The sequence below is a fragment of the Misgurnus anguillicaudatus genome, chromosome 21, assembly GCF_027580225.2.
Source record: "Misgurnus anguillicaudatus chromosome 21, ASM2758022v2, whole genome shotgun sequence".
NCBI classification, from domain to species: Eukaryota; Metazoa; Chordata; class Actinopteri; order Cypriniformes; family Cobitidae; genus Misgurnus; species Misgurnus anguillicaudatus.
Genome location: NC_073357.2, coordinates 14,066,462 through 14,074,879, shown reverse-complemented (window position 1 = coordinate 14,074,879; position 8,418 = coordinate 14,066,462). Strand labels below are relative to the sequence as shown.

General features: G+C 39.6%; 1 long non-coding RNA gene across 1 annotated transcript; it reads left to right on the top strand.

The window, feature by feature from the left end:
* Positions 1 to 4,451: 4,451 nt before the first annotated feature.
* On the top strand, positions 4,452 to 7,985 carry LOC129435016 (uncharacterized). Its single transcript, XR_012360251.1, has 3 exons — positions 4,452 to 4,937; positions 7,142 to 7,299; positions 7,594 to 7,985. It is a non-coding gene; the product is annotated as an uncharacterized lncRNA (long non-coding RNA).
* The last annotated feature ends 433 nt before the right edge of the window (positions 7,986 to 8,418 follow it).

The window sequence follows — 8,418 nt, the reverse complement described above, 5'->3', positions numbered from 1 at the left end:
CAACTTGCCTAAATTACCGTATACAACACAGTAAATGGGCATCTAAATTGCAGCTGGAAAGTCCTTCTTAATCACTAACTTTGTATATTTCTTCCGTTGTATTACAGTCAGATTGCACCTCTAATAATCGTTTAATATTTTTAGTAAATTAAAACAAGACGTGTTTAGACACGGATGTTACAGGACATCTCTTACAAAGCAATAGTGAATAGCAGTAACGTTATCTTAAATAAAGTAAAAAATGTTTTACTGTGTATACTGCTGTGTCATTTTTGTCAGATCCAATATTAGTGGTGCTTTTAATCACAGTCTCTCTGCAAATCCAGCATCGACTTTTGACTTCTTTTGAATGAATCCACGGTACACAAAGTAAACAAACACTCCCCATGCGAGCTGGAACTTCTTCAAAAACAAACTTTAAACACACATTCCTAATGTTATTTTCTGAGCCTCTAAATTAAGGTATACAGCAACTGTGTTGTTCCCACGCGGTTCTTCCACATCCGAAGACTATGTTTCCATGGTTACTCTATCATAACAGATGACCGCTTCAAAATAAAAGTTCCTCAGGAAAAAAATATTTTAAAGTCATTTTGGTTACATTTGGCAATCTTTAAAGACATGTTTACTGATTGTTGAGACACGGCATGGTTTCCTCTGCCCCTGGCCCCACGGGTCTACACGGGTCCAAAAATTCTAGGGATGCACCGAAATGAAAATTCTTGGCCGAAACCGAAAACCGAAAAAGAGGAAATCAAGGCCGAAAACCGAAAGAAATTATGCCAATTATTAGTACCACCATTGCATTTATGGTATTTTTGCATGTAATAGAAATGGAGTCAACACACACAATTTGAGAAGAAAATTAAGCCAAACAGCATGTGGCATAAACAAACCCAACTTCAGTTATATATGCTATCTGCCTCCCATCTGGAAAAACTGGTGAGTAGGCTACTAGTGACACATCAGGTTGTTAAAAGTTAAACTGCTTGTTTAATTAATCCTTTGGTGCTTGTTTGCCATGCAGTATACATTTAAAAACTGAGATGGGCTAGTTGTGGTTTTGTTTAAACGTTAATGTTGATAAAAATGATGGCATTTTTATGCACGTTAAAACCCCGAATGGATTGAAGGCTCAGTCAAATATGAATATCTTCTTTATTTAGTCTGACATGTTTTCGTTTAGAAAGAAAATCCTATTTAGCCTACCTTCTCCGGTGAAACCCGTTTTTCTCATTAATGCCAGCTCTGTGGTTATCCAGTGAGAACAACAAACGGATCTAACAAATATATCTGAATTTAATATTATGTTACAAATAACGCAAGCTGGCTTGATACATTATTGCTGAGGGTGCAAAGTTACGAGCTTAATTTAACAACACTTCACAAAACAGAGCTATTGTTTGCTGTTATGGCATTTGCAGTTATCGGGTTCGTTATAACCATACTGATGCAGCGGCGGAGAAGCACGTCTAACACCCGGCATTAAAGCTCGAAACACTTAAATGAGTCTGCAATCTGAATTACCAAAACAATCAGAAATACATATTAATTTTCATGTATATTTTATATTAAAGTCTGTAAAAGACCGTACATGTGAAGTGAAAAAGGATTAAATGAGCAGTAGCGGATTAAAAACATTTGAATATAATTTTTCCCCATTCTAATTATTATTGCAGATCGAATATTTGACCATTCGTGCACATCCCTAATTTTAAAAGCATTCATGTTAAATGTCTGTTATTCTGGATGTTAATCTGAATGAATGTTTAGTCGGAGCTTGTGAAAACTGTACACAAATGCCCAGAGAAAATCCGCGGGTTTGGACACAAACATTACGGTCGTGGGCGGGAGTAAAACTCACAGGTTGCGGAGATCCTGGTCAGAAATTCGGCAGACGCGGGTTTGAGAGAAATCTAGTCCACACCGCAGATATGTTACTTCAGACAAGCACGTGCAGGTCGCGGTTTCTGTTTGCGTCATCACATTATTTCGGCCATATTTTTTCAGTGGCCGAATATTCGGTGCATCCCTAAAAAATTCCTACCTGAACCCGATCAGACCGGTAAATGTGCTACACTGAATCGACCCGGACCCGTCTGTTGTTTTGAAAGCTGGACCCAAACCGACCCGGACCCGCCTATTATTTAAAAGCTGGACCCGGATCCGACGCGGACCCGTCTATTATTTAAAATCTGGACCCGAACCCGTCCGGGAAGACACAGACCCGACCGGCAAATATTCTTTAGCTAAATGTTATTAATAAGTCAAAAAACAAGTAGCGAAAATTAAAGTTTTTCTTTTACCCATAGAAGTTAGTCTTCTCCCTCCTTGTACCTGACTGTGTGATGCACAATCCTTATTTCCAAGAAAGTTCCATCCATGTTATTCCTCTCTTGAAGATTGAAATGTTTAATGCTTATTCCAGCTTTAAAAGTCCACTTTACAGTCATGGTGATTAATAACGCAGTTTTACATTTGTTGTGTATCGGGTCAACTTGCTTAATAATGTTTGCCCATTTGGATTATAATAACGATTGCTCGTTCAGTGCCATGGCTGCTTTCGTTAGCTTTACTTCTTTTCCTATCATCTCTGTGCTCTTTGGGCAGAGTCGCGAAAACTTTGGATATAACAGCAAGACGGTCAATTTATAATATTATTATAAAAATGAGAGAAGTCAGTGCAAAATGCGCGGTATGGTGGAATAAGTCCCGCCTTATAAATAAAAGAGCAAATTGTCAAAGGTAAAATCATTGCGTCTCACTGCAGAAGCTCCTGACTGGTAGCCAGAGAAACATTACAAAAGCACATGCGTGTTAGCTGCATGGTTGGAGCAACCAAATATAAACTTTTTAACGCAATTTGAGCGTCATAGAAAAAATGTATGCAACAGTTCATCTAAGTTTTTGAAATATTTTATTTAAATTTGAGTGTGTGTTCTCCGAGTCCGATCAACCTCGGGTATTACCCACAATGTTAAACAGACCCGGGTCTTCCATGTAGACCTCTACCACGCACATCATGTCAGTAATGCCGGTTCCTTAACCCTTTAGGCGCCAGAGGTTTTTTCCTAAAACATTTAATTTTGACATGTTACTTTCAAAAGGCTATATCTTAAACGTGATAAGAGATAGAGACTTTCTGTAAATTAGAGAAATATTAAGGATGAAACACTTTATGGAGGGAAATAAAATAAAATTTAATTTAATCATTAAATTTGCATATTATGACGTCATATGTGGCAGCCATCTTGTATTTTCATGTAAAATCACATGTTTGAATGATAAAATGCAGCACTTCTTTCCCCCCAAAATGTCCCTCACCTTCTGTATGCTATATTGCACAATACTGAATGCTCAGGTAAACAGTAGGTAGTAAACAAACTGATCTGCGCGCCGATAGACTAACGTTATGCATAATGGCTCCTCTGCCCCGTGTAATGTAACTCCGCCTCTGCTCCTGCTACGAGCCGCATGGCCAGATCTGCCTCGCATGCGCCCCGAGTGGAGAGAATTTGCACAGCTTGGACTATTGCCTTTACTGTCGCCGTGATTGTGTGCACGGGACGGAGCACTGGAAGTCATCCGCTCGCCCGACAGACTCCCAGGGCCCGCTCGGGAAGACGCAGCTCGCTCTACATTGCTTGCACGGTAAAAAGACTGGACGCGCATATTACCTCCAGCCTCATTCCCCACACCTGTAACACGCCCGCTAACCCGATGAATTCTCCGACCCTGTGTAACATTCCCACCACTGACATTGGGCAAAGGATTCATCATGTGCTTGGTGTATAACTTAGCTACACTTTCACTTTGTCCAGCCGCACGATTGCAAAGCAGGGGCGCGTCTGAATCGTGGTCACTAAATGAATCACCAGCATCTTCTGAAGGCAGATATTCCCCTTCATAATCATTGTCAGCGAATATAAGACCCAATACTTCATTGCAGGTAAGCTTTTTTGATGCCATTATATGATCATGTATTGAAAAAACTCGCTGAGGTTATCGCTCTGATAAAATGACTCACTTGCACACTAGCTTTGCTGTTGCGCACTTCAATGCGCTCTTGCTCTAAGAGTTTGCATAGAAGCATTATGTTTTTCTGAGTCGGGTATAAAGTATGACATGTCTGCCATCTAGTGGAGGGGGGGGGATGAACGAAATTTGACACCCTATGTGAGAAAATTGGCAGTTACATTCAGTGACGCATCTTGTCGACAAAAGTCGACCGTGGCGCCTAGAGGGTTAATTAGTAGTAAATCGCCATCAGCTGTTTTCAGATGGAGCGGCATTTACTACACAGAGACATAGTTCCCTGACAAGCTGGGCCATATCGCATACATATATGCGGACAAGCTGGGCCATATCGCAGGTTAAACGTCCGCGATAATTACTGCGAAATTGCCCCAGTTGTCATTGAACTACGGCTCTGTGTAGTAAATGCCGCTCCGTCTGAAAACAGCTGATGGCGATTTACTACTAATCAAGGAACCCGCAGTACTGTTGAGATGCGCATGACACTCACATGCAATTTATCGTGCAGCCCTAACCTCCACTGCCTCCATCCACCCTCAGGTCTGTGCAGACACCTGCACCGCCTCCATCCACCCTCAGGTCTTCACAACCATCTACTAGGCTGACAGTTCCACCACCTCTGGGTAACCTTAGAAGGCCCAATGTTTCAACCCACCACCACGTCACCAGAAACCTCTCGAAGACAAATCAGGGACAACATGTTTGTTCGCATCTTTACACTGCTTGAGGAGATGAAAGAGACACAAAGAATCCAGGGGAGGATACTACAAACACTTCTACAACAGCGTGGCAGCATGAGCACCACCGTCCCTTCTACCCCAGAGGGCTTCCCCCTAAAGACAGTTAGGGATGTGGAAATCATAGAGGAAAAACTGGCAAACCCAAACTTCATGTCTGAACTGGTATGTTAAGTCATGGGTAGTGCAACGCAATTAAATTGTTATTGGGGGGCTTTTTTAGTGAATTTGATCTGAAACTCCCCAGGTGTGCTCACACTAGGGGTGGAACAGACACATAAGTCACGGTTCGGTTCATACCTTGGCTCTGACATATCGGTTCGGTACTAGTTTGGTACAATGGAGGGAAAAGCAATAAAAAAGAAAAGCATTTTATTTTTAGTTGCATTTTTTTTGCATACCACCAAAGTAAAATAAATGTCTTAAACCTTGTATTTTTAATTTAATTTTAAGAAAATGTTAAGTTTTATTAATAAAGTAAAGACATAGAACCAGTTTATTTGTAGTGCACTGATAATATTTTAATATAATTAGTTTATTAATTAAATTAATAAAAAGACAAAATATATTTCTTGGTTGTTTAGATATGTTTGGTAATCAGACCTGCAAACTTATCGCTTTTCGGCGACAATTGCTGTTTTCTTGGTCAATTGGGTCATTCACGTGAATCGCGTTGAACCGGAGAGTTTTTTTTGGAGGTGAGGGGGGTCGGGAGGCTGCCCTTCAACTGCATGCCATGCGGGCTAGAATTGCCAAATATTATTGGATATTTCTTATAATTGACATTTCTCTGGGCCAATCGGAATCTTAGCACTTCCTCCAGAATCCTGAAGAGTCTCATGGGCACTTTTAATGTGAAGGAACCATCTTATTCAAGGTAAGTCAACTTTTTTGGAGCAAAAACAACAATTTGTTTTCTTGATTTAATTAGCGTTAGCTACCGCTTATATTGTATTTTTAGGAACGAGTCAACACCGGGTAATACACATAGACCTTGCATTAAGTTTGCCTATGCTTCGAGCAAAATGACTAATGTTAAGTAACTTACCATTACGAGTGGAGGTTGTAACCTTAACATAAGTAACGTTAGCTAGGCTTATCGTTACCCGGGTGCTTTGCCCTGAGTTCCGAGATATACGGCTACTACTCGAATTCTGAGCTGACGTTACCCTGAATAACTTATTCATTACGGTGGCTGTGGTGCGCGCTTGCACAGGCAGTCATTCGTGATGTGGGTAAATGTGACTGTTTACACAACAGCTGATGCGAGAGTAACGTTAAAGGAAAACACTGTTTTTCAATATTTTACTATGTGCTTATCTCAACTTAGACTAATTAATACAATACATGTGTTAGAATTTAGCCTAACCCCATTCATTCCTGGTGGCTGTATACCTGGAAAACAGTAATTTCTAACAACATAGGGCTGTTTAGATAAAACAATCTGGCAAGCCAATCTAGGCTAATTCACCAACAGCAACTTTCTGTATAATAAAGGGCTGCACTTTGCATTCAAGTCTGTCATTTGAAATGTTTACGTTGTATTGTTAGTTGAATTTACATTATGAACACTAGCACATTATTAGTTTGTAAGATTGTTTATTCAATGTAAGGAGCACTATTTATAAAATGCATTTTTGTTAAGTCACGGTCAGAAATGTGTCATTTTCATATTTAAATAAAAAAATAGAGCTGTGTGCGCGCACGCCACTATCAACTTTTTTACTCTGAGGAGTTTGCAGGTCTGGGTAATTGTACCTGAATTAATAAAAAATTTATTTGCTATATTTCAGATCAATATATTTGTTTTCCTATATTTTATTTAACACTAACTTTATTCTCATCTGAATTATAAATACTTTATTTCTGTATAAAATAATACTACCATTAAAAACATTTGAATTTTCTTTTTTAATCAGTTTAGAATGTGTAACTTAAAAATAAACAGATTAGTGCTTTGTTCAAGAAATGAAAACCAATGCAATATGATGAATTTCCAAAAGATGGCACCGACAGACTGTGTTTAAATGGGGTTGGAAAATATTTTTTGCTTTAATCAGTGTGTGTGTGTGTGAGAGAGAGAGAGTGAGAGAGAGATATTTTGGTTGGGTGACAGTTGTAGGTTACAGTTTGACAAAAGCGCAGTAGTTCCGCATTGCATTAATTTTATTTTTATACCATGTATTCTACGTGTATATTCATGCGCCAGACCGTGACGCCTGTATCATTTCGGATCAGTACGAATACATGTACAGTTCCACCCTAGCTCACACATATGGTTCTGGCAGTTTTTTCATGTTGAGTGGTTTTCTCCAGTGAGCAATATACTGTAGATAAATTTGCTTTGTATTGCCTTTGTTCTCCCTCAGGTTGCAGCTGTGACTGACATGGGGGGGGGCTGTTGACGAAGCCACAAAAAGAATGATGACCTTCCTTCTAGACCATGGCCTGTCCAGGCAGTATAACTTTCTGGGCCAAAATGGAAAGAGAGAGTTCAAGTCCTTAAAACTGTATAAAGTTATATATGGTAGGTGTGCATGTGGATAATGTTTTAAGTTGTGCCGATAATAGAAAGGTGTCACAATACCCTGATTATACACGTCGATTTGAAATATTGTTACTGGACCGTTTGTTGTCCTGGCTAAGCAGTGTCGCACATGTCTCTCAGTTGCTTAGCTTGTGTGTTAAAGAGAATGTGTGCATTTCTAATAATAATCTTAATTTATATAGCGCTTTTCTTAACATAGTTGTCTTTACAGTCCTGGCTGAGAGTTGTGTTGGCACATATGAAGTAAGTGACCGTTATATTTGTTTCTTGAAGGAGGCTTAAAGAAAAACACCATGACCAGCCAAATCACCCATAAAGATGCAGAGAAGGCGGTCTCCAAGTGGCTCATTGGTGCGGCTGTCAGTTTGCGGCTCGCGCTGATCAGCAGGTCTCTTGAGTTTGCAATGTTTCCAGCTCTGCGAGAGCATCTCGGGTCAGTTCTCGCGCAGATCAGCCGGTTGAGTGGATATGTAGAGCGAGCGAAGTCTCATTAATAATGTTGAAAGAGGTTTGTGTGTGTGGTGGCGCTGTTTATGGTTTTACCTTGAATTGTAGTAGGACTCAACTGATCCGGGTTAATGATACTAGAGACTCGCGACTCATGAGTTAATTTAAAGATCCGGGTGAAAGATCCGAGTAAGTCACAACTCAAACAGGTCTAACAGTGAGGGAACATTGCAAAAACATGTTCTTATAAATGTACTTTAATAAAAATGTCATTAATTGTATTACTGGTCTCTTTGTTATTGTAGCTTGTTGTGTTCAGGTCTGTGGGATTTCAGTGTTTGCTAAAAGAAAAAGTTATGCTATTTATTATTTCTTTTAACTCAAACTTATTGGCCGTGGCTCATTTTCTGTGAAGAACATAAAAAATTACTATTTTCAATGACTGCACGTGGTACACCCTCCTACACATAACTATTACATAAGAGGTGTTCGGCTCTACTAAACCTGAGAGTAATAATTTTAGGTGCTATGAAACTTTACTGTGTCCTTCTCCTAACTCCTGCTGTGTGTGTGTCTTGTCTGTGTGTGCAAATGTTTTTTTTTCTGCAACTACTATTCCCACACACAGTTACAAAATTGTTAATTTCAAAC